The sequence below is a fragment of the Callithrix jacchus genome, chromosome 9 (assembly GCF_049354715.1).
Source record: "Callithrix jacchus isolate 240 chromosome 9, calJac240_pri, whole genome shotgun sequence".
In the NCBI taxonomy this organism is placed as follows: Eukaryota; Metazoa; Chordata; class Mammalia; order Primates; family Cebidae; genus Callithrix; species Callithrix jacchus.
Genome location: NC_133510.1, coordinates 55,753,055 through 55,779,066, shown reverse-complemented (window position 1 = coordinate 55,779,066; position 26,012 = coordinate 55,753,055). Strand labels below are relative to the sequence as shown.

Below are 26,012 nucleotides of genomic sequence, written 5' to 3'. Positions count from 1 at the left end.
AATCGGAAGTAGAGGCGGTGCCGCTGGGTCTTCCAGGAGCACGCATGCGCAGGCTGGTGATGGAAGCCACTGCAGAGCCGGTACATCTGCATAGACAGGCTCCCGACTGGCTGCAGTCACCTATAAACTCCAAAGAGGAGTTTTTTTTTGTTTTTTTTTTTTTTTTTTTTTTGAGACGGAGTTTTCGCTCTTGTTACCCAGGCTGGAGTGCAATGGCGCAGTCTCGGCTCACCGCAACCTCCGCCCCCTGGGTTCAGGCAATTCTCCTGCCTCAGCCTCCTGAGTAGCTGGGATTACAGGCACGCGCCACTGTGCCCAGCTAATTTTTTGTAATTTTTAGTAGAGACGGGGTTTCACCATGTTGACCAGGATGGTCTCGATCTGTTGACCTCGTGATCCACCCGCCTCGGCCTCCCAAAGTGCTGGGATTACAGGCTTGAGCCACCGCGCCCGGCCCAAAGAGGAGTTTTAAGATTTCCCAGTCTGCAGGGCCAGGAGCGGCAGGGACCCGACTCAGCGAGCAGATGCTGCTCACCAACCTCCTGGCGCCTGGTGGACACGAGTGCAAGGTCACGCAGAAGAAGCTCCTCAATGGACAGTGAAGGTCTACCAGTGCCACTGCTACACCGGACACGTATTCTTGCCTCAGCCTAGGTACGTGCGACCCCTAATACCTTTCCCAGCCAGGGACCCCAGGAGCATCCTTCACCGCTGCTCATCCTGCGCAGGGCAGGGCAGGGCAAGGCAAGGCAATTCGAGGCATGGCAAGGCAGGGCAGGGCAATTCCAGGCAAGGAAATTCAAGGCAAGTCACTCGCAGAGCACTACACTTTAAGGCAGGGGTCAGATCCAAGGCACAGGGCTTGTGCTGTCTCTCTAGGTGACCAATCCGGGAGCAGGGCAAACCTCGATCTTCCCTCCACACTGCCACACCTGCAGAAGAAGACAAAAAAGATCACCTATGCTTCACAGGCAGTGAATTGCATAGCTTACTGACACAGGAGACTACATTTTAGAACCATTTTTAAAGAATGTATATTCAGTCCTCCCACTCCTGTCTTTATATTGCCTCCTATCCTTCTTATCTGACTCATCATTCCTTAGAAGTTTACCAAACTGCTTCTCTCCTGACATCCAAACAACTGCTGAAATCATACTTCCTTCAGGAAGTCTTCCTAAATGGACCAAAGGAGGGGCAGCCTCTGCTCCCTTATCCTCAAGGAAAGTGCCCATGTCCTGAGAGGTGCCATGCCCTGAGCCACTCTCACGACACTAAGTTTCTCGTGCCCCTTCTCTACCTGCACACTAGACATAGGGCAGTGTGGCAGACAGTCACAAAAGTGACCCCGTGATGCTTTGCCCCTGGCTGCAAGCTGTGCAATGATGGAGTAGGTTGAGCCCAATTTATTCATCTGCGAAAAGGGCACAACCACTATTTGAGTTGTCAGCAGGATTAAATGACATAGCAAGGAATCAGTTACGGCAGGCTCTGAGATAACTTGAGGTACACCTTCTCTTTCATTATCTTTCTTTGGCTCTCCTCATTTGTCCCCAGAATCATGTGGAGGTTACATCCCGCTTGCACTCAGGTATTATTCTTTCTAGCCAAACATTCAAAAATCCAATACAACCTTACTCCAATTTTCCTAGTTGATGAAGGTTTTCAACTCATATAAATTAGGGGCAAAAAATTAACTGTTGGCATAAAAAAAATCTTAAATTCAAGTTAAAAGTCAAGATTGACTAGGCTGGGTGTGGTGGCTCATGCCTGTAATCCCAGCACTTTAGGAGGCTGAGGCAGGCAGATCACTTGAGGTCAGGAGTTTGAGACCAGCCTGGCCAACATGGTGAAACCCCGTCTCTACCAAAAATACAAAAATTAGCCAGGTTTGGGGTGTGCACCTGTAGTCTCAGATACTCAGGAGGCTGAGGCAGGAGAATCACTTGAACCTGGGAGGCAGAAGTTGCAATGAGCCTAGATCACGCCACTGCACCCCAGCCTGGGGAACAGAGTGAGACTCTATATCAAAAGAAAAAAAAAGATTGCCATTTATGAAATAATGCTCATAATTAGCTTTCCCCAAAAATTTTCAAACGCTGCTCTTCCAATTTAGTCCCAGTTGCTAAACTCCTTTCATCATTTATCTTTTTCTCTCTCTCTTTCTCACACACACATATAGAGACATTAAGCTTCTCCTAATAATATTACTTTGTGCCATACACTCTCCTAATACTTTCCATAAATTTAATCCTCCCCATGCCAGTATCCCCCTTTAAGTAACCTGTCCACGTTTATCAGCTAGTAAATGACAGAGCTGCACTGTGAACCCAGGCAGTCACATGTTCAGTTCTGGCACAGTGCATGAATACACAAGGTGCTCATCAAATGTTGTTTTGTTGTTGTTTTTGAGACAGAGTTTCGTTCTTGTTGCCCAGGCTGGAGTGCTATGGTGCAATCCCAACTCACAGCAACCTCTGCCTCCTAGGTTCAAGTGATTCTCCTGCCTCAGCCTCCCAAGTAGCTGGGATTACAGGCATACCCCACCACACCCAGCTAATTTTGTATTTTTAGTAGAGATGAGGTTTCTCCATATTGGTCAGGCTGGTCTTGAATTCCCAATCTCAGGCAATCTGCCCACCTCAGCCTCCAGAGTGCTGGGACTAAAGGTGTGAGCCACCACACCCCGCCCCATCTCCCTTCTTTTTTTTTTTTTTTTAATTGTATTTTAGGTTTTGGGGTACATGTGCAGAACATGCAAGATAGTTGCATAGGTACACATGTGGCTGTGTGATTTGCTGCCTTCCTCCCCTTCACCCACATCTGGCATTTCTCCCCATGCTATCCCTTCCAACTCCCCCCATGCTGTCCCTCCTCTATTCCCCCCAATAGACCCCAGTGTGTAGTGCTCCCCTCCCTGTGTCCATGTGTTCTCATTGTTCATCACCTGCCTATGAGTGAGAATATGCAGTCTTTTATTTTCTGTTCTTGTGTCAGTTTGCTGAGAATGATGTTCTCCAGATTCATCCATGTCCCTGTGAAGGACATGAACTCATCGTTTTTGATTGCTGCATAATATTCCGTGGTGTATATGTGCCACATTTTCCCAATCCAGTCTATCATCGATGGGCATTTGGGTTGGTTCCAGGTCTTTGCTATTGTAAACAGTGCTGCAATGAACATTCGTGTGCATGTGTCCTTATAGTAGAACGATTTATAGTCCTTTGGGTATATACCCAGTAATGGGATTGCTGGGTCAAATGGAATTTCTATTTCTAGGTCCTTGAGGAATCGCCACACTGTCTTCCACAATGGTTGAACTAATTTACACTCCCACCAGCAGTGTAAAAGTGTTCCTATTTCTCCACATCCTCTCCAGCATCTGCTGTCTCCACACTTTTTAATGATCACCATTCTAACTGGCGTGAGATGGTATCTCAATGTAGTTTTGATTTGCATTTCTTTAATGACCAGTGATGATGAGCATTTTTTCATATGTTTGTTGGCCTCAGGTAGGTCTTATTTTGTAAAGTGTCTGTTCATATCCTTTGCCCATTTTTGAATGGGCTTGTTTGTTTTTTCCTGTAAATCTCTTTTAGTTCTTTGTAAATTCTTGATATTAGCCCTTTGTCAGATGGGTAAACTGCGAATATTTTTATCCATTCTGTTGGTTGTCAATTCACTCTAATGACTGTTTCTTTTGCTGTGCAGAAGCTGTGGAGTTTGATTAGGTCCCATTTGTCTATTTTGGCTTTTGTTGCCAATGCTTTTGGTGTTTTAGTCATGAAGCCCTTGCCTATGCCTATGTCCTGAATGGTTTTGCCTAGGTTTTCTTCTATGGTTTTTATGGTGGTAGGTCTTAAGTTTAAGTCTTTAATCTATCTGGAGTTAATTTTAGTGTAAGGTGTCAGGAAGGCATCCAGTTTCTGCTTTCTACACATGCTAGCCAGTTTTCCCAACAGCATTTATTAAACAGGGACTCCTTTCCCCATTGCTTATTTTTGTCAGATTTGTCAAAAATCAGATGATTGTAGATGTGTGGTGTTGCCTCTGTTATGTTCCATTGGTCTATATCTCTGTTTGGTATGAGTACCATGCTGTTTTGATTACTGTAGCCTCATAGTATAGTTTGAAGTTTGGTAGTGTGATGCCTCCTGTTTTGTTCTTTTTGCTTAGAATTGATGTGGCTATGCAAGGGGCATCTTTTTCACTGTACCTCACCTCCAAACCAGAAAGCCCAGTCCGATGGCAAAAGCCAAGTCCCCTACCTTCCAGTCAGGCCTGTCCCCAGTATTATCCCACTGCTTTTTCCTTCTCCAGTTCCATCTCAAGGTGACATCTGGGCTCTGATGTGTAGTACCGAAGGCCTAGTTATTCTGCCTTGACCCCCAGGGGCATGGAAAGTCACCTGAGAAAGATCACCTGGCCTGCGAGGCGTTCTTCCCCCAGCAGGAAGCAGGACACTTCTTTAGTGACTTCTTCAGTGGCTCCTGAGTGAGGACTGGAAGGCCAATAGCAATGTCAGAGCCCCATAGGGGACCCCATGAGGCCCCTGAGGATCTCAAGGTCCTGGGAAGCCAGTGGAAGGCCAGAGAATGGCTCACTGTGCCTGTGACAGCCCATCCTCTTGGAAATATGAGTGGGCAAACCACACCCCCCAACTCCCCACACATGGCCTGAGCACTCCTATCCCATTGTATGAGAATACACCCATTCACTAATTACATTCAAATGGAAGAGAAGAGCAGAGTCAGAGAAGGCTTGTCACAAGGACTGAGATGCAGCTTCTCTCCAGTGCTCTGGGGAAGGATGATGCTATAATGGCCACTCCCAGCTTCTGCTGTCCACCACATGGAGAGTGTTTCCCCATAAGGCCTAATGGTCCTCATGTCCAGGACTGACGCACGGCTGCTGTCTAGAGGAAGCAGAGTTGCACAGGCTTCAGTCAGGCAAGCTCTGGGGAACACCTGAGTGCTGCCCCAGAGCCCCAGCTGACCACCATGCTGGTCCCCGGTCCCCTTGTGTCCCTCCACTGAAAGAAAGGTGCAGTGGTGAGGTTGCTCTTCTCTCCTCAGTTCCACTCCTGCCTGGCAGTGTGACCTTGGAGGACCACTTAAAGTCCATGTGCCTCAGCTTCCTCTGGCACTCAGGGTTCTTGGGCAGTACCTAAAATCCTTAGACCATGACAGGGATTTTTCTTGGCCGGTGCTTTTGAGGAGACAGTCCTGTAGGAGCGCTTTCAGAAGCTGGCAGATGCTGGATACTCGGGAACTGCTGGTTGCTTGTCCTTTTCAGAAGCTTGGAGGAATAGAGACTCTGCTGACCACACAGTACTTTGAGCTGCTCTTCCACTAGGCGGGACCCAGATCCACAAGACTTAGCAGGCTGAGCCATGAAGTCACCATGGCATGTCCAGCAGAGGCACCTTCTTCCGCCTAGCCACTGGGTAGCAGCAGCAAGAGTTGAATCGAGGCCAGGCGTGGTGGCTCATGCCTGTAATCTCAGCACTTTGGGAGGCTGAGGCAGGATGATAGCGTGGGTCCAGGAGTTCAAGACCAGCCTGGGCAACATGGCAAAACTACATCTCTACAAAAAATACAACAATTAATCAGACATAGTGCCTGTAGTCCCAGCTACCCAGGAGGCTGAAGCAGGAGGATTGCCTGAGCCAGGAGGTCAAGGCTGCAGTGAGCTATGATGTTGTCCCTGTACTCCAGCCTGGGCAACTAAGTGAGACCCTGGCTTAAAAAAAAAATAGTTGAATCTGTGTTCTCCTGGGACTTCTAAACAAGAAGTAAGCAGATGAGATCATTTCAGGTAGCTGCTATGGAGAAATTTAAACAGGATAATACAAGGCAGTTGACCACAGAGGAGAATGGAGAAGAATTTGTTATTCGAGGGGAAGTATTTGGCCTGAGACTTGAATGTTGAGGAATCAGCCCTGCAAAGATTTAGGGGAGTGGCAGGGCGAAGGCCCGAGGTAGGATGCCCGGGCATTTCCAAGACATGTAAGAAGGCCCAGGAGGCTGGAGGGCAGTGAGCAAGGGGTGGTGTTGCAGGAGGCGAGGCCAGAGTGGCAGGCAGGCGGGCCCCACTCGCCGTGCTCCCTGTCCTTGGAAAGGACTGGTCGTTGTCGCATCTGCAGAGGGAAGTCCTCGGGGGGTTTCAGGCAGGGCAGGAATGTGTTGTCCGACTTAGGCATCAAAGGATGATTTTGGCTGCTGTGGAGAATGGTCAGGGGTTAGCAGGAGGTGATGTGTGGAAGGAGGGAGACCAGTCAACTGGGAACCATTTTGAGAAACAGCAGTGGCATGGACTAGATGGGCCAGGGCGGGTTGCACGAACCCGATGCACTAGAAGGTAGAGCCAACCCGAAGTACTGATGGCTGGGTGGGAGGCCAAGGGACAGCATGGTCAACCAGATGATTCTGTGCTGATTCCTCTGTCTTTGTATCCAAAAGAAATGGGCTTTGGAGGGAATAAACCCAGTCTCGTCAGTTCCCTGTCCTTTGTGGTCTGTGGAAGTGTGATGTGATGGTCTGAGATGTGGGATTGCAGACTTCCTTAGCGCCCCCCATACACATACACACTAACACACGCCACATGCCAGCCTGCACCTCCCCCAGTCTGTCACTTCCTCTGTAAAGCATCGGTCACAGCCTCTGCATCCACATACCCTGACCGGCCGGAGAACCACACTCACCCTCGCCATGCTGTCTTACAGACTTTCCGCCTCTAGTTTATTTTTGTCTCTCTCATCAAGTGGTGTGAAATCCATTTTGCATTTAAGAAGTAGCCTGGCTGGAAGTCCACCCTCTTGGTCGGGCTTAGCCTCAGTCCCTCTTCTGCATAGCCCCAGGACCCAGGAAGCCTCTCAGGCCCATTTGCAGCACCAGCAGCTGGTGCAGGGTTGAGGTGCAGAGGTGCATTCAGACAGGCCTCCTCCTGAAGTGCTCTTGCAATGTGGCTTTGTGTGGCAGCAGGTGTGGCATCAGCAGCCTCCTGACCACATGCAGAGGAAACCCCTGAGAATATTCCCAAGCTGCCACCTTGATGGTTTCCCCTTCACGCCATTCTCCTTGCCTACCCTTCGGTCAGCACAGGGCTGTAGTCAGATGCTCAGAGGCAACACCAAGAATCTTCTTTCGGTTCTTCAATCCCATCCCTGCCCTGTGATGGTAGACACCTTCTCCTCCCTAAACCTTCACCCTGAATGACCCTTCGGCCTCTGGGAAGTAGATTTCGCAGCAGAAGATACATGTTCAAGTCCAACAAGGCCATTTGTCACAGAGCCACTGCTCTGACTGCCTGTCCCCATCTGAACCGAGGGTAGTGGTCAGTAAACAAGGCAGGCCCCTTGGGTCCCTCCCTCTAACCCTGGTAGCAGGGTTATGGAATGCTGCTCTCTGGACAGAGCCAGGGAAGTGACTCACCAGGCACTGCATTGTGACAGTAAGCTTAAGCACACATGTCCTCTCCTTTCTATATGAGACCAGGGCTGGCTTTGTGCGGAGATTGTTACAGAAAGTGTGTTCACCATCCCTAATTCAGCAGCTGTGTACTGTGAGCGCTGGTGAGGTGAGCCTGCCAGCACCCTCCCGGAGTGTCGCGTAAGGCCACATTGAGTTACATGAGACAGGACTCTGCCTGGAAGATGCTCAGGCAGGCAGGGAAAAGAGACACACACACACCGCCAGCTGGGAACGTGGCACCTTCATTTGGGATGGGAAAGAGAGCTTTAGGAGAGAAGTGGGGCGTTTCACGTCATTCTCACCTCAATGATTTGGTGTGCTCATAGCCTGTCCAAATGAAGGCTTCCCACGGCCACCCCTCAGGCCCTTCCTTTTTGTCTGTGTAGGATTTCTACGTGGTGGTTTCCAAGCACCATCTGTATGGATTCATTCCAGTTTTTGGACAGAATGCGGGCTGCCAGCAAGTTGGACCAGCCTGATCATTTCTCTTTCAAAGACCAGGATAATAACAAGCCCATGAATGACATGGTGGCCTTTTCACTGGACGGCACTGGAGGAAATTGTCTGGCCATTTTGACCCTCTTCTCTCTGGGCCTCATTTCTGTGGACGTCAGGATCCTGGAGCAGATCATCGTGGTAGACAGCTCAATGGTGGAGAATGAGGTCATCAAAAGGTAAGAGCCCAGTGTCCGTGACATCGGGTCTGGACACATGCTAGGCATTGGCCAGGCACAGGCGAGCAGGGGTCAGCAGTGCCTTCTGGGAGCTTGCAGGACGGGCTTTGCAGATGAGTGACGGGATTACTGTCCAGTCCAAGATATCCTCTGCTGGTGCCTCCTGGGTGCTATGGGAGTCCACCAAAGAGAAGGACGCAGCACAGCAGGGCAGGGGAGGGGCAGGGAAGAGAAGGGAGGATTGGTCCTGAGGGCCTGGCAGCGGAACTGGGGCTTCGCGGGGAAGTGGGTGTTTTCTGGACTGAGAGATGGGCAAGAGGAACAGTCCTCACAGAGATGTGGATATGTGACAAGGGGTGAGTGGTGTGCGCTGGAAGGTGGGGAGGGGATGCATCTAGGGCAGCCATACACCCCAGCCGTGGTAATGAAGCACAGCCAGATGCTGGGGTGGCCACCACTGCTGGGACCACTGCTGAGGCCCAGCCACAGGGGCCTCTCAAGGGAGGGGACAGGCTACAGTAGCAGCAGGCTGGCTGTTGCTCAGGCTGGAGCACAGTGGCGTGATGATAGCTCGCTGTCACCTCAAGCTCCTGGGCTCAGGTCGTCTTCCTGCCTCAGTCTCCTAGGTAGTAGTTTGGTATGTGCCACCATAACCAGCTAATTTTTAAACATTTTGTAGAGACAGGGCCTCACTCAGTTGCCCAGGCTGATATCAGGCCTCAAGGGATCCTTCCGCCATGGCCTCCCAAAGCTCTGAGACAACAGGCATAACGCATGCCCTGCCTAGTGTGTATAATATTCTAAATCCTTTGTTGCCATTTCAACAGTGTTCTTAGCATCTTTACCAGGAGTAGTTTCTATGTCAGGAAACTCAAGAAACCACCTTTGCCCATCTATAAGAAGCAACTCATCTGTTCAAGTTTGATTCTGAGATTGCAACAATTCCATCCCTTCTTCAGGCTCCGCCTCTAGTTCTAGTTCTCTTGTTCTTTTCACTGCATCTGCAGTTACTTTCTCCACTAAAGACTTGAACCCTCGGAGTTATCCATGAGGGTGAGAATCAACGTCTTCCAAACTCCTGTTGATGTGGGTATTTTGACCACCTCAAAATAGAAGGGTGACCCTTTTCCAGAAGATTTTCAATTTACTTTGTCCAGATCCATCAGAGAAATCACCATAGTAGCTATAACCTTAAATGTATTTCTCTCTCTCGAGACAGAGTTCACTCTTGTCACCCAGACTCATGTGCAATGGTGTGATCTCGGTTCACTGCAACCACCTCCCAGGTTCAAGTGATTCTTCTGATTCTCCTGTGTCAGCCTCCCGAGTAGCTGGGACTACAGGTGTGTGCCACTACACCTAGCTAACTTGTGTACTTTTAGTTGAGATGGGGTTTCACCATGTTGGCCAGGCTGGTCTTGAATTCTTGACCTCAGATGATCCACCCACCTCGGCCTCCCAAAGTGCTGGGATTACAGGCATCAGCCGCCATGCCTGGCCAAGGAATGTTTTTTGTCTGAGCAGTAGGTCTCTAGAGTGGGCTTAAAATATTCAGCAAGCCACATTGTAAACAGACATGCTGTCATCCAGCTTGCTGACCTATTTATAGAGCACAGGCAGAATAGATTTAGCATAATTCTTAAGGACCCTAAGAATTTGGGGATGGGAAATAACCATTGGCTTCAACTCAAAGTCACCAGCCACATTAATTAACAAGAGAGTGGCCTGTCATTTGAAGCCTTGAAACCGGGCACTGACTTTTCCTTTGTACCCATGAAAGTCCTAGATGGCATCTTCCACTATAAAGCTGTTGTGTGTACAGTGAAAATCTGTTTAGTATATATACCTTCACACTGATCCTGGCTAGATCTTCTGAACAACTTGCTGCAGCTTCTCCATCCACACTTGCTGCTTCACCTTATACTTTTTTGTTATGGAGATGGCTTCTTTTTTCTTTGAGACAGAGTCTCGCTCCATCACCAGGTGCCAGGCAGGAGTGCAGTGGCGCAACCTCGGCTCACTGCAACCTCTGCCTCCCGGGTTCAAGGAATTCTCCTGCCTCAGCCTCCTGAGTAGCTGGGACTACAGGAGTGCCACCACTCCAGGCTAATTGTTTTGTATTTTTAGTAGAGACAGGGTTTCACCATGTTGGCCAGGATGGTCTCGATCTCTTGACCTCATGATCCACCCACCTCGGCCTCCCAAAGTGCTGGGATTACAGGCGTGAGCCACCAGGCCTGGCCTGGAGATGGCTTCTTACACTTCGTGAACCAACCTCTGCTAGCTTTCAACTTTTCTTCTGCAGCTTCCTCACCTCTCTCAGCCTTCATAAAATTGAAGAGAGTTAGGGGCTTGCTGTGGATTAGGCTTTGGCATAAGGGAATGTTGTGGCTGGTTTGATCTATCCAGACCGCTGAAACGTTCTCCATGTCAGCAGCAAGGCTGTTTTTGCTTTATTATTGTTCATGTGTTCTCTGGAGTAGCACTTTGAGTTTCCTTCAAGAGCTTTTCCTTTGCCCTCACAGCTTTGACTAACATTGGCTTTCAGCTGCCTTGGCTGTCACCATGCTTTCCTCACAAAGCCCGATCATTTCCAGCTTTGGATGTAAAAGGAAAGATGTCCAACTCTCCCTTTCACTTGAACACAGAGGGGCCTTTGTAAGGTTATTAACTGGCCTGATTTCAATATTGTTGTGTCTCAGGAATAGGCAGTCCCAGTAGAGGGAGGGAAGTAGGAAAGGGCTGGTCACTGGAGTTGTCAGAACACACATGACATTTATCAGTTAAGTTTGCTGTCTTATGTGGGCGTGGTTCATGGTGCCCCAAAGCAATTACAGTGGTAACGTTAAAGATCGCTGATCACAGGTCACCGTCGCAGATGTGATAATCATGAAAAAGTGGAGATATCATGAAAATTACCAGAGCATTTCAGACACAGATGGAGCACAGGTGTTGGGAGTGTGGCAGCGGTAGACACCCTCGAGGCAGACTTGCCGCAAACCTTCAGTGTGTGAAAACAAACCCAAAACCACAATATCTATGAAGCACACTACAATATCCATCAGCTTCACACTACAGTGAGGTACTTGTGAAGCTGATGGTGTTCATTTTACGTTTTGTAACCACAATTAGAATTCTGTACTTTGGAGTTTGGACTGGGCAAAAATGCAGTGGTAGCCTATCGATTATGGCCTTAGCAGAGATGTCTTCCACAGCAACAGAAGCCAGCATGGGAAATGCAGGAGCCCCACTGGGCTTATCCCAGTCCTCGGCCTCTGTGCCCTTCACTTTATATTTTGAGCAGGAAAATCGTAGTGGCCAGGAGAAATCCAGTCAGCTGTTGGACTCCAGTCAGCTGTAGTCAGGGGCCTAGGGTCACGAATGAGGAGCCTGACTCCCAGGGACCCAACCTGTCCACCCAGCAGGCGAGCCCTGTGCTCTGGAGCATGCCTTTCCTAAGTGTGGTCTGTGCATTGGTCGGGGGAGGAGGGCCTGTCAGGTTGCCTCTGATCTTCCTCTGTGTCCTCCCAGCTGCTCCTCTTGAAGAGCTACAGTGGGAACCTCCTGCCTCCCTGACATGTTCACCAAACTGATAAACCCCCAGGAAAACACCTGCAGCTTGGAAGAGTTTGTCCTCTGGCTGGAGCTCTCTGGGTATAGTCCTGAAGACCTGACTGCTGCCTTGGAGATCCTGGAAGCCATTGTAGCCATGGGTTGTTTTGGGACTGACAAGGAGGAGCTGCGCAGATGGTTCTCAGCTTTGGAGCAGCCAGGTGGTGGGCATATCAGGACCTTCCCAGACTGCATCCAGGTGAGCTGTGCTTTAGGTTAGCTGGATGTCACTGAAGCCGAAGTTGCAGCTCCCAGGCCAGGTGCACGCTGGGGATGGCCTTGATGTGGGGCATAGCACAGTGCATTCTTTTTAAGCACTGAATTATTTGTTAACGTTTGAAAACTGGGGCATTTCACGTCCACTTTGAGGGTGCAGCTGTGGCTCTCTGAAGGTCACACAGCTGACATGGTTCGGGAGCAGCCAGGCTGAGCCTAGAGAGGAAGAGAGGCTGCTCCACAGCATGTGGCTACAAGGAGCAGCCCCAGGGCTGGGAGCTGGGCCCGCCTCGTGGATCTGCTGCTCAAGGACTTAACTCGCCAGAGAGGGAAAGCCACTCCGCTCGTCCCCCATTACCAGCGAGAATGATTCCCCGCTCCCCACTGATTCCTCCTGTCTCCTGCCCTCCCAGGCCCTCCTGGAGCAGCAGCAGGTGCTGGAGGTCGGCGGCAACACTGTGTGCCTGGTGGCCATAGGCTCTGCCTGGCCCTGGCTCCTGCACTCTGTGAGGCTGAAAGACAGAGAGGAGGATGCCCATGCCCAGAGAGAAGACCCTCAGGCTAGAACCCTGGAGGGATCTCCCAGCCAGGACGACCCTCCTGAGGGGCAGGCACCCCCTTCTCACAGCCCCCAAGGCACCAAGAGGTATGCCATATGGGCCAGTGAGATTGGGGAGACCCCTGCTACGAGGCCAGCGCTCCAGGACTCAGACTTGCCCCCAGCCTTGGGCCTGGAGTAGAAGAATGGGCAGAATTCCAGGCCCCGTCTCCACCCCCAGCTCTTGAAGACACTGCTGCAGCTGAGGCTGTGCAGGAGACCAAGAGGATGTTGGGGAGTTCAGTTCCCCAGGCCAAGAGCAGCTGAGTGGCCAGGCCTAGCCTCCAAAGGGCACTAAAGACCCCAGAGGTGCCGCACACCCTGTCTGACACCCCACCTGCACTTTCCCTCCCCACTTCCCTGATGGGTCCCACACCTTCCTCCTAGATAGGGGACCTGCCACTGGCACAAAAGGAGCTGATTTCAGCTTCTCAGAGCCTGAGCCCTGCGGGGAGGATGCTGCCTACAAATGCATTTCCAGGGGAGGGCAGAGGCCTCCCATACCCCAGGCAGTGCTGTGAGTTCAGCAGGAGCTCAGGCAGTGGGTCTGGGTTGTGTGCCACGGCGGCTGCTGTAGGGTGGTGACAGTGTGGGGGTCTCACCTTCCTCAGGCAGCAGCACGCCCTTTCCTCTCCTGCACCATCTGTCAGCAGCGGCCTTCTCATGTGGCTTCTCTGGGCATTTTTTGTTTTCTTTGGGGTGCTTTTGCCTTGGGTTTTATACTACCCTTGTGGTCAGGGTTTCTGGGTGGGAAATGAGGGGTTTGTCAGCTTCCTCCGGTCTGGGGCTTGTCTGGGCCTGGGGTGCTGCTTGCACTCGGCACTGTCTGCGGCAGTCTCCCCAGCTCCGCTGCCTCCAGAGTGGACACTCTGTGAGGAGACCATCATTGTCCTTTTTTTGACACTTCGTTCCTGAGCCTCGAGGTGCCCAGCTTATGCTGGGTGCTGGGTACCACGCTGAAGGTGGGAAGGCAGAGATGGCTTCCCTGCCTTTCTGAGCCTCTCACATCCTCTTCCTCTTCCCTCCGGGTTCACAGAGAGTTTTGGAGCCAGCAGCATCTCCCAGGCAGTGCGGGAAAGGTGAATGTGGGGTTCTGGCTCCGGGGCCTGGGGCGGGGCTCTTGAGCAGGCCTGAGTATAAGGATTTGCGTGAGGGTCTTTGAGGGGTCTCTCCCCAGGTCCTGGCTCTGATAGTTTGCCCAGCACTGTGCTTCTCGGCAGGGACACCTGGAGGGGTGCAGTGGGCAAGCAGCAGGTGTGCTGGGTGCTGGCAGCACCCAGATCACCTTGGAATGAGCACTGTGCTTCCAGGATGGCCAGGGCGCTGGCAGAGAACCACACCTGGCGCGGTCAGCTGCACCTCACCGCCGAGCTACTTATGGCCCACAGGCCCCTCACCTGCTCCTGCAGATGAGCCAAAGGTCCACAGAGAGATTAGCCCTGAACGCCTAGCTGCCCCCAGGGACAGCTGTGCCCCAGAATTAGAGGAGGCAAGGGGACCACAAAAGCCCCTCTGGTAGGGGTGCCTCCCATGTGTGCACTGACCCCCGATCGGCAGGGCCCGAGTGCCCTGTATGCTGGCTTTCAGAAGCTTAGTTGTGCCCCTGCTAGGGCCCAGACGTGGTGATGAGAGCCGAGTGTCCAGCTCTTCTGGGTCCACCCCTCTCCTGGGCCCCGGGTGACTGTTCAGTCACTGATTTAGTAGCAGAAATATCTGTTCCAAGGAAAGCGTGCCTGGAACCCTGCACATGGCACAGAGGAAAGCTTCAGGTTTACGCTCCTGTGAGCTTCGCCAGAGGCTGGAGGTGGCTGCTGCCCAGGCTGCCAGGAGAGCTGGCAAATCCAGGAGTCCCAACCCTTGGCCCTCTCCTGCCAGTGTGGGGGGACCTGGGTCGTGGGCACACCGAGGCCTCGGTTATAGCTGCATCTGAGCAGAACCCCACATCGTGATTCCATCCAGCTGGAGGTTATGGGCCCCTCTGTCCAGACAGGAAAGAAGTGGGGAGTTTGGAGAACAGAGAGCAGGAAGTGGCCAATCTTAGCCCTGTGACCTGGGCCAGGCCTAGGATACCCCCAAGGCTCAGTGTTCTGTCTGAACCAGCTGCCCTCCTGCTCCTGCCAAGCCCTTGCCCTGCAGGGACTGTGAGAGCGTCTCCTTCATCGGCCGGCCGTGGCATGGCATGGCGTGGATGGCCACCCGAACCTGCCCATGTACAAGGGCATGATGGAGGCCATGCTGTACCACATCATGACCAGGCCTGGCATCCCCGAGAGCTGCCTGCTGTTCCACTACCAAGGGGTTCTGCAGCCTGTCGCCATGCTGGAGCTGCTCCAGGTTCGAGGCCTTCCCGGGCTCAGCAGGAGCTGGAGGCGGCTGTGTGGACTCGAGGGCACGGCCGTGATGTGCAGGCTCCAGGCAGTATGCAGGACCACCATACTGCTTACCTGCACCTCCTCCCCCAGCCTGTTCTGGGCTGTCGCTCAGTGTCCTTTAGCAGCTCCATGCTGCTGGCCAGGCTGGAAGCTGGGGTGCCTGGGGTGCTTGTTTCTGATGCTTTCTCTATGCGAGGGGTCACTAAATCACAAGCTCACAGGGCCGCTGGGTCAAGGAGCTGCACCCTGGTGCGGCTGCTTCCTGCTTGGCTGACAGCTGCCCTGTGCTCCTAGGACCCAGCATGGCTGGGGCCTCCAGCTCCTCTGGCAGCTAGGAGCTTGAAGTTCAGTGTCAGATTCCCTACAGGCCAAACAAAACCTCACCTGGAAGCCAGTCTTGGCTCACAGGAAGATGGGATGCAGCCCCACTGCAGGCCTGCATGACATTCAGCATGGTGGCCCCACACTCAGGCCACTGCCTCTCCTGCCGGGGCCTTTGCCTGAACCCTCCTGGTACATCCCCACTTGCCTTATGCCCGGTTCAGGTGCCCCCTGCTCTGGGAACATGGCAGGATTGTACCTCCAGACCATCTGTAGCCAGATGGGGCCAAGTGACTGGCAGGGACTAGCCAGTTGTGAGCAGAAGTGGTAAGTCTCACTCTTGGGCAGAGCATTTTTCAGATGCCCTGAGTTCTCCTCTGCTCCTGAGAAGCTGTGGGGGTGAGGGGTGTGGGGTGGCCTGGGCAGTGGGGCAGCCTGCCTCAGTTCACTCGGAGAGGCTGTAGGGGCCCCTGCTCCAGACGGTGCATGCGTGTGCAGGAGACCTCATGTTCTGTATCCCAGATTCATGAACTGAGAGAGAGAGAGAGAGAGAGAGAGAATATGTGAGTGTCAGTGTGTGTGTGCATGTGTGTGAGACTACATGTGCATATGTGTGTGCACATGTGTGAGGGAGTGCATGTGTGAGTGTCCATGTGTATGAGTGTGCATTAAGAGTGCATGTGTGAGTGTGTGTGTGCACGTGTGTGTGTGTGTGAGAAAGCAAAAGAGGCCAGGCATGGTGGCTTATGCCTGTAATCCCAGCACTTTGGGAGGCCAAGGTGGGCAGATCACGAGGTCAGGAGATCGAGACCATCCTGGCCAATGTGGTAAAACCCCATCTCTATTAAAAATACAAAACTTAGCTGGGCATGGTGGTGCATGCCTGTAATCCCAGCTACTCGGGAGGGTGAGGCAGGTGATTCCTTTGAACCTGGGAGGTGGAGGTTGCAGTGAGCTGAGATGGTGCCATTGCACTCCAGCCCAGGTGACAGTGGGAGACTCTGTCTCAAAAAAAAAAAGGGAGAGAGAGCAAAAGAGACAGTGTGGGCCTCTGTCCTCGCCATGCAGGCTGGGGCTGGGGCTGGGGAGACGTCTGTGAGTTTGAGTCTGTGTGTGTGTGAGTCTGTGACCCTGGGGATGTGTGTGAGTGTGCATGTGCAGAGTGTTTACTCTCACCCTCTGTGGTGTGACACACACTCAGCAAAGAGGTGCAAACCTGACCCCCCAGAGTGTGAGATCACAGACACCCTCTTATCACCCAACCCCTCTGCTGGGAGTCTCACAGCAGAAACTCCCAAGCTCAGGGGTGGGGACTCCCCAAGGACAGGCTTTTTTGCAGTGTGTATATGCGTGTCTGGGGCTGCTTTGGGTACACAAACACACGCACATGCACACACACGCGCACACACATGCGCGCACACACACAGGCACACACACACCATGTCCACCATGCCAAAGTTACCTTCCAGGCCCTTCCATGGCCTGCCCTGGTTTGGTTTGGTTTGGTTTTGTTTGAGATGGAGTCTCACTCTGTCGCCCAGGCTGGAGTGCAGTGGCATGATCGTGGCTCACTGCAACATCCGTCTCCCAGGTTCAAACAATTCTCCTGCCTCAGCCTCCCAAAGTGTTGGAATTTCAGGTGTGAACCACCTTGTCCTGCCACCTGCCCTGGTTCTGAACTCACAGATATAACTGCTCCCATCAACCAGGTCCTCCTGCCCCTGGGATCCCCCCTCTACCTCCAGCCTGGAGGGAAATTTCAGGCTTCCCTGGAGCTTATGAAGGGAAAAACCCAGGAGAGTTTTCTGTGTGACTCAGTGTCCCCCACTTGCCTTATTATGGGGACAGAATCCCAGAGAGTCAGGGTTAAAAGGACATTTTCTCTACAAGTAGGAAAGCTGTCCCAGAGGTAGGTGTGCCTCATCTGTGGTCACACCGAGGGGCAGGGCTGAGCCAGAACACGAGCCCAGAAGTCCCAGGTCCCACACCAGCTCCTTTCATATTGCTCAAACCTAATATCAACCCTTCACACTTTAGTAAAAAATGGCGAGAGCAAAAGCAGAACTCTAAGACCTGGTGAGGACATAAGCCAGGTTAGATCTGATGAAAGGAAAAGACTGGCCCAGAGGGCAGCAAGTAAGGGGCCCAGCCCCCACCTATAATCCTAGCACTTTGGGAGGCCAAGGCGGGTGGATCACTTGAGCCCAGGAGTTTGAGACCAGCCTGAGCAATATGGCAAGACCCCATCGCAGCTAAAAATACAAAAATCAGCTGGGCATGGTGGCACACACCTGTTGTCCCATGGAGGCTGGGGTGGGAGGATCACCTGAGCCTGGAGAGGCAGCTGCAGTGGGCTAAGACTGAGCCCCACCCTAAGCTTGGGTGCTCCGGATACTCACTGCTGTCAGCCAGGACAAAGCTGCCACACACCTGGGAGTAGTTGCCAGACCGATCTGTGATGTTGACACTGAAAATGTCATCGGCCATGAAGTGGAACACATCCATGTGGCAGGTATACGTGGCATGCGTGGCGTTGTGGGCTAGCCTGTGGAGGCTGCAGGAGGTGACCTCGTCCTTCAGCTCTTCATACTGTTCTTGCCTTCAAGGACAGAGCAGCCCATCATGGCTGGAAGCCAGGGTCAGGGGAGCTGGTGTCAGCTCAATGCTCAGGGCCAGGGCAGAAGCTTAGACTGTCAGGGCTGGGAGAGATTTGAGGCAGGGCTGGGGGGAGTCACCTGGTCCAACCAACCTTTCCCCAGGGAAGGTATCCCCTCTCCTGCACCATCCCGGATGAGTTGTGTCCAGGCTCAGCTTGCATACCTCCCAGGGACCGGGAACTCACTACCTCATTTAGAGCAGCAGCTCTCAATTTTGGAAATTTGGGCCATTCTTTCTTGGACCAAGCCTAAATCTGTCCCAGCTGGTCCCAACAACTGGATGGCTGTCCCTCAGGAAGGGTGCTACGTATTTTGGGTTTCCTTCTCTCCTTTCTGTCCAATGTCCACTTTTTTGAGACAGTCTCACTGTGTCCTCCAGGCTGGAATGTCATGGTGGGATCACGGCTCACTGCACCCTCGACCTTCCCGGGCTCAGTTGATCCTCCTACCTCAGCCTTCAGAGTAGCTGGGACTACATGCATGCACCACCATGCCCAGCTAACTTTCTACAGTTTCCGTAGAGATCGGGGTCCCTCCATGTTGCCTAGGCTGGTCTCAAACTCCTGGGCTCAAGTGATCTGCTTGTCTCGGCCTCCCAAAGTCCTGGGATTGCAGGTGTGAGCCACTGTGCCTGGCCCCAACACCCACTGAATACCTCATAAGAGCCTGTGCTGAGGGCTAGGATAAGAGCTAAATGAAACTCATCTCCTCCTCTGGTTGGACTTCTGGGGAAGCTGGTGGGATGGGGTTAGGGAAAATGTGGTGGCTTTTTAACTTTCGTCGGACAAAGATGATGGGTTTTGAAGTATATATAGGAGTTCACCAGATATTAATTTCCCTATCTAGATGTTCAGGTTCCGAACATGACCGCTCTCTCTAGGCCCAACAGGGATGTGTAGACTGAGTCCTCTGCTAAATTTGCCGGAGTAGAAGTTCCTGCTGAATAAAAGCTTTCCAAGCCTCCCAGCCTGGACTTCCTCGTTATTGACCCCCCACCCTGCCTCTCTCCACTCCAATCACACTGACCTCCCTATTCCTCACACTCAGCATATCTTATCCTCCAGGGCCTTGCACTGGCAGTGCCCTCTTCCTGAAATGGCTTTTCCCCTGCTGGCTGGCTGGCTCCTTCTTACCAGAGGATGTGGTCCCTCTGCCTGAGGTCCAGTGTCCCGTTCTTTATAGCACCCATTGTTGTCAGAAAGTATTCTGTTTGGGGCAGGGCTGTCTCACACCTGTAATCCCAGCACTTTGGGAGGCCGAGGCGGGCAGATCTGTTGAGGCTAGGAGTTTGAGACCAGCCGGGCTAACATAACTAAACCCTGCCTCTACTTAGAATGCAAAAATTAGCTGGCCGTGATGGCACACACCTGTAATCCCAACTACTCGGGAGGCTGAGACAGAATTGCCTGAACCCAGGAAGTGGAGGTTGCAGTGAGCCAAGACCGTACCACTGAACTCCAACCTGGGTGACAGAGTGACACTTCATCTCAAAAAAAAAAAAATGTAGCCTGTGTTTGGGCCTGTAATCCCAGCACTGTGGGAGGCTGAGGTGGGCAGATCACTTGAGCCCAGGAGTTGGAATCCAGCCTGGGCAACATGGCAAAATGCTGTCTTTCCAAACACTACAAACATTTTCCAGGTACGGTGATGCATGCCTGTAGTCCCAGCTACTTGGGAGGCTGAGTGGGAAGGATTGCTTGGGCCCAAGAGGTCGAGGCTATAGTGAGTCCTGATCACACCACTACACTCCAGCCTGGGCAACAGAGCAAGACCCTGTCTCAAAAAGAAAAAGAGAGAAAAGAGAAAACACCCTGTTGGCTGTTTTGTGCTTCTGTCTGCGGTACGTCAGTTCTAAGGTATCTGGTCCCTGGTCAGCCTTGCTCTGCTGAATCCCCAGTGCCTGCAACAGTGTTTGGCAGGAACTTAATACATGCTTTGTTTTGTTTTTGAAATGGGCTCTTGCTCTGTTGTCCCGGCTGGAGTGCAGTGGTGATCATAGCTCACTGCAGTCTTGACCTTCTGGGCTTGGTCCTACTGCCTTAGACTCTCAAGTAGCTGGGACTGCAGGATGGTGCCACCGTGCTTGACTGATTTATGTTTTGTAAAGACAGAATTGTGTGATGTGGCCCAGGCGGGTCTCAAACTCCTGGCTCAAATGATCCTCCTTCCTCAGCCTCCCAAAGTGGTTAGAAGCATGAGCCACTGCACGTGGCCTATAAATTTGTTTTGGATGAATGAATGAGCTGATGGATAACAGAAGCTCTTCTTTATCCTGAGCTGCATATGGACTCAAAGGGACCCATGGACTTTGGAGTTGTGGGGTTTGAATTTGAATCTTAGCTCCATCATTCACTGGCTGTGTGACCTTGGGTGAGTTGCTTAACCTCTCTGAACCTCAATGTCCTCATCTGTAAAATGGGAGTAATCATTATGAGGGCTGGGAGGGATCATTCATGGAAAACATGTAGCTGGGGGCCTGGTACCCACTAAGTGCTTGAAAAATTATGCAGGAGACTGGCCATCCTGGGGTCTCAAAACCATGACTCAGCCTGTGTGGGCAAGTGAGTGGCCTTTGCAGCCGGTGGATAGACCAACCCTGGGGGCTCCTGACTTTTCAAGTCCTGTGAGCCCTGAGTGATCATCTGAAAGGTGGGCATTGTGGTCCTCTGCACACAGCGGCCTCCTGGGAGTGGAATCACTGAGCAGGGAATGGAATCACTGGGGATACAACCATAGACGGAAGAGACAAGACTCGTGCCCGTGACCAAGTGTCTGTCTGGTGGGGACACAGAAACCAGGAGAGTGCTGGGTTTCAAGAAACATCAAGGAGGAGCTGGCTAAGGTGTCACTCAGACCTCAGGCCCTCCTGCTCTCATGTCTCCTTGACTCAGGAATCTTAGCCCCTGCCTGGGCTATGGGGCCACCAGTTGTCTGAATGGTCAGCTATTAAGGGTAGCAACTCCCTTCTATGAGTGGGGTAACTGAGGCCCAGAGTAGGAGGGGGACACCAGTTGGGACCCCCACTATGGTGGGAGCACATCGTGGTCCCGATTTCTCCCTCCCTCCCTTCCTCCCTCCGTCCCTCCTCCCTCCCTCCCTGCTTCCCTCCCTCCCTCTCTCCCTCTCTCCCTCTCTCTCTCTCTCTCTCTCTCTCTTCCTCCCACCTCTCTCTCTGTGTCTTTGTCTTCATGTCTTTTTCTCTCTTGATGTCTCTTTGTCTCTGCATCTATGTCTGTCAGTCTGAACGCTCACCTTGGCTGTGGCACAGTGGCTCACCCCTGTAATCCCAGCAATTTGGGAGACCAAGGTGGGTGGATACCTGAGGTCAGGAGTTCAAGACCAGTCTGGTCAATATGGTGAAACCCCATCTCTACGAACAATACAAAAATTAGCTGGGTGTGGTGGTGCATGCCTATTAGTACCAGCTACCTGGGAGGCTGAGGCAGGAGAATTGATTGAACCTTGGAGGCAGAGGTTGCAGTGAGCCAAGATGTTGCCACTGCACTCCAGCCTGGGCAACAGAGTCAGCCTGTCTCAAAAGAATAAAAGTACAAAAATAAGTAAACCCTCACCTTACCCTTGTCCTGTGCTATGACTCACTCTCTTTTTCTCTCACAGAAATGGGTGGGTGCAACCCTCACCGCCTCCATCCTGGAGCTGGGACCCTGGAGCCCAGAAGTGCCCTCAGCCCTGGAGGTGTACAGTTGCCACCTACCATGGAGTCTGGCCAAGAGGCTGCAGCTCACGGACCTGCAAGAACCGGCAGAGCTGGTGGAGTCTGACAGCGTGCCCAAGCCCAGCTCCTGGGCCACGGCCCAGAACTCAGGGGGCTCAGCTTCCAGCGAGGAGAGGGACCGGCCATACGGCCTGCTGTCCATCAACACAGTGACTGTGCTAGATGCAGAGGGGCTGTGTACCGGGCCTTGCAGCTGTGAGGATGACGGCTACCCAGCCCTGGATCTGGATGCCGGCCATGAGCCCAGCCCAGGCCTAGAAGACCCACTATTGGACGTGGGCACCACAGTCCTCTCTGGTGGCTGTGTCTCGACTGGCAGTCCTGGGCGAGGAGGGCCCCTGGGAAGCCTCCTGGACAGACTAAAGCCACCCCTTGCAGATGGGGAGGACTGCGCTGGGGTGGCCAGTCACCTGGAGGGGCCTTAGAGAGTGAGGCAGGCTCGCCCCCAGCCGGCCTGGATATGGACCCGTTTGACAGTGGCTTTGTGGGCTCTGACTGCAGCAGCCCTGTGGAGTGTGACTTCACCAGTCCTGGAGACATAGGCCCCACCCCTGAGCTACCTCCGCCAGTGGGTGGTCATTCTGTCGCCACTCTCGAGCCCAGGACTAGGCCAGCTAGTGAAGCTGACTGGCTGTCCAGAGCTGTCCACTGGCTACTGGGTCCTGAGCCAGAGTCAAGGTCACCTGGGGTGTGATTGAAGACACCTGCAGCCTTTGGGCTCCCAGATGGGCCCAGCGTGATGTTTACATTTTCTGTGTGTGTGCATGTGCATGTGTGTGTGCACGTATGTGCATTTGTAGGTGTGTGTAGGTGCATGTGTGTGTGCATAGTGCGTGTGTGTAGGTGCATGTATGTGCACATGCGGGTGCATGTGTGTGTAGGTGCATGTGTGTGCATGTGTCGGTGCATGTTGGTGTGTGTGTGTCTCAGGTGCGGGCACAGTGACACGTCCGTGTGTGTGTGAATGCACGTGCCGGTGGGCCTGGCCTGGAGAATGCCCATGGTACTCTATGCATTCTGGACCCAGGGAGCTCACCTGAGTGTACCAGGGTGCACAGCAAACGTATCTGTGGGCAACAGATGACAACAGCCTTTCTCCTTTCCAGGGTCTTGTGTTACCAAATGGTCCACGGCCCCTCTGGGGCCTTGTGGGATCAGGGCATTGCTTGTGGCAGAGGCCAAGCCCAGCCCTCCAGCATCTGCCTCCAGGAGCTGCAAGAAGTCCATACGGTTCCTTATCACCTGCCAGCAGGAAGGGAAAGAGGTTGCAGTGAGCCCACGGTGACCCCGCCCCAGGTTGGGAAGATTCTGGGTGACCCATGGAGGAAAGTCTGAATCCCGACTCTGATACCTTCTGGCTGTGCTACCTGAACCAAGTCGCCTCCCCTCTCTGGGCTAGAGTTTCTTTGTCTGGACAATGCAAAAGGCATGACCCACTTGCAGGAAACTGGTGATGTCACCTGCGTATAGTATGCAGCCCAGAGCAGACCCTCAGTATACATCAGCCTCCTTCTTTCTGTGGCTACAGCAGAGGCTCGCACAGGAGGTGGGCGGGGGTGACAACACCCATCATCCCTGACAGCCTGGGGACCTGTGGGGCTGTCCTGCCTCCAGGGGACCACTTGGGGGGGTTTCCAGGCTTAAAACAGTCCATCTTGTCTCTTGGAAACAGCTCCCCACCAACCAAGATTTCTTTTTCTGACTTCTGCTTCTAAGTTTTAAAAAATTACATTTGTGCGCCCAAGAGATATTTATTAAACACCAATTACGTGCCAGGTCAAGGCTCATGGGACCCTCCCCCGCCGTGGCTCTCATGGAGGGAGGGTGCAGGCCGAAACCAGGCAGTGCTCTCCAGCCACACATCATGCTGTGGCCCCCCCACCTGCCCCAATTCAACAATTCAATTCAGCATCAACCTGGAGAATTAGAGGGAAGTCAAGTTGTGTGTCAATGATTTGTCACAGAACCTGTTGAAATGTAAATTAAGAAGCTAAGAAAATAATTCTTAGCAACATTTTGTTTTTCTTTTGAAACAGAGTCTCAGGCTGGAGTGCAGTGGTGTGATCTCAGCTCACTGCAGCTTCTGCCTCCTGGGTTCAGGCTATTCTCCTGCCTCAGCCTCCCGAGTAGCTGGAATTACAGGCATGCACCACCACGCCTAGCTAATTTTTGTATTTTTAGTAGAGACAGGCTTCACTATGTTGGCCAGGCTGGTCTCAAACTCCTGACCTCAAATGATCTGCCTGCCTCAGTCGTCCTCTCAAAGTGCTGGGATTACAGGTGTGAGTCACCACGCCTGGCACCTTAGCAACATTTTCAAGGCAACTCACTAAATATCAGTTTAGTATAGAAGCTAGATGTAGGTGCTAGGTATTGCATAAAACTCATCTCTCTTTCCTGTCTTTCACTCTCATTCTCTCTCTACACACACACACACACACACATTTTTTTAAGGAAATATGTTATTTTCCCCCAAAGGGTGCCCATCTTAGAAGTGGCTTGGCTTTTTGAAACCCAAGCAAGGTTACAGCAGCAGTGTGATTCCATTCGGGAACCTGAGAGATGGAGACATAGTCCTGGTAATAGCTCTTGAGCTCCTGGATCCAGCCATGCCTGAAACCATATTCCTCCCGGACCATTTAGATATGAGAATGGAAGCCATTATGATGTTCACCAAATATTTCCACCACCTGCACCTGCACCTGCACCCTGGGGAGTCTTGGGAGCCTGGAGGAGGACCCCCATGGTGGCCCAGTCCTGCTGTCCCCCACAAAGGCCAGACTGCAGGTTGCAGGGCCGTGCCAGGGGAGCCAGCTTTGGCTTTTGGAGCAGGGTTGGGTTGGAAGTCAGCAGAAGTCAGTCCTGTCAAAGGCTCCCTCACAACTCATCTGTGAAGTGGGGTAGCTGGGAGAGGTCGCTGAGAGAATGCATGAGAGTCCTCAGTGCCTGGCAGGAGGCTGGAAGGTTCTAGAATGCTGATGGTTATAAGAGTAGGACTGTGAGCCTGGGATCGGGCTGTGTGAGACTTGGATGGGAGAGAGAATGGAAGCAGAGCTTCTGCATGGGGGAGCAGCCCTCACCACCCCTACACCCACATCTGCACCCTAGGGACTCGGGTTCAGATGTGCTATGGTTTTCACACCCTTTTGGGGGCATCAGGTTCCAGGAGCCACCTGCAGGTGCCACATGAGCCACAGGCTCTCAGGAAACCAGCACAGCTCTCCTGCACCCAGAGCTCGCTGGGTGAGGGAGGGGAACACAGATGTCTGGGGAGAGCCTGACTGAGGCCAGATCGGGGGGTGCTCTGGACTGGAGCAGATGAGGCCCCTTAGAATTCCACCTATGAAGGAAACTCAGCTCATAAACATGGGGGAGTGAAGTTGGAGGCTGGGCATAGTGGCTCATGCCTGTGATCCCTGCACTTTTGGAGGCCAAAGCGAGGGGATCACTTGAGGACAGGAGTTCAAGACCAGCCTGGGCAACATGGCAAGACCCCATCTCTACAAAAATTATTTTAAAAAAATTATCCAGGCGTGGTGGTGCTTGCCTGTAGTCCCAGCTACTCGGGAGGTAAGGTGGGAGGATCGCCTGAGCCCAGGAGTTTGAGGCTGCAGTGAGCTGTGACTGCACCCCTGTATTCCAGCATGGGTTACAGATCAACACCCTGTCTCTTAAAAAAAAAAAAGTTGGAGACAAGAGCTGGCTCACCTAAAAGGACGGATTAGTAGGTGGGAGGGTGGACAGAGGATGGATGGACGTGTGAATAGATAGAAGGATCGTATTAGGTTGTTGCAAACGTCTTTGCTGTTACTCTTAATGGCTTTGATAACATGTTTGAAGGAAGAATGGTTGGTCGGATAGACAGAGATAAACAGATACTGCAGACAAAGGTGAAGACAAGACACAAGCCTACAGGCCAGAAACTATTTTGTTCACTGCCTTTAGTCCCAGCCTGGCACTTAGTAGGCACTCGATAAAGCCTGATTTGTAGCATTTGCTTATTTCTGTGGTGTAATTTCAAGTGCCTGATTTCAGTCTAAACACAGAGTCGGGAAGAGATCTGCACAATCTGCTCTCTTGGCTGATATGAGCGAGTCCCAGATCACTTACTGATGGTAACCCAGACAGCACATCAAGAGGTCCAGGGGGCTTCAGGGAGGAGGTGCTGTTGGTTGGACTTTGAAAAATGAATAGGAGGCTGGGAGCAGTGGCTCATGACTGTAATCCTAGCACTTTTGGGAGGCTGAGGTGGATGGACCATTTGAGGTCAGGGGTTCGAGACCAGCCTGAGCAACATGGTAAAACCCAGTCTCTACTAAAAATATAAAAATTAGCTCAGTGTGATGGCACGCACCTG

At 52.4% G+C, this 26,012-nt stretch overlaps 2 pseudogenes across 2 annotated transcripts; both read left to right on the top strand.

Annotated features, from left to right (window-relative positions):
* Window positions 1-50: 50 nt before the first annotated feature.
* Window positions 51-23,430, top strand: LOC100411907 (interleukin-21 receptor-like; annotated as a pseudogene). Its single transcript, XR_013521783.1, has 4 exons — window positions 51-654; window positions 7,856-8,143; window positions 11,675-11,954; window positions 21,538-23,430. The product of XR_013521783.1 is annotated as an interleukin-21 receptor-like (transcript).
* Window positions 12,289-18,885, top strand: LOC144577732 (general transcription factor 3C polypeptide 1 pseudogene; annotated as a pseudogene). Its single transcript, XR_013522254.1, has one exon. The product of XR_013522254.1 is annotated as a general transcription factor 3C polypeptide 1 pseudogene (transcript).
* Window positions 23,431-26,012: the final 2,582 nt, after the last annotated feature.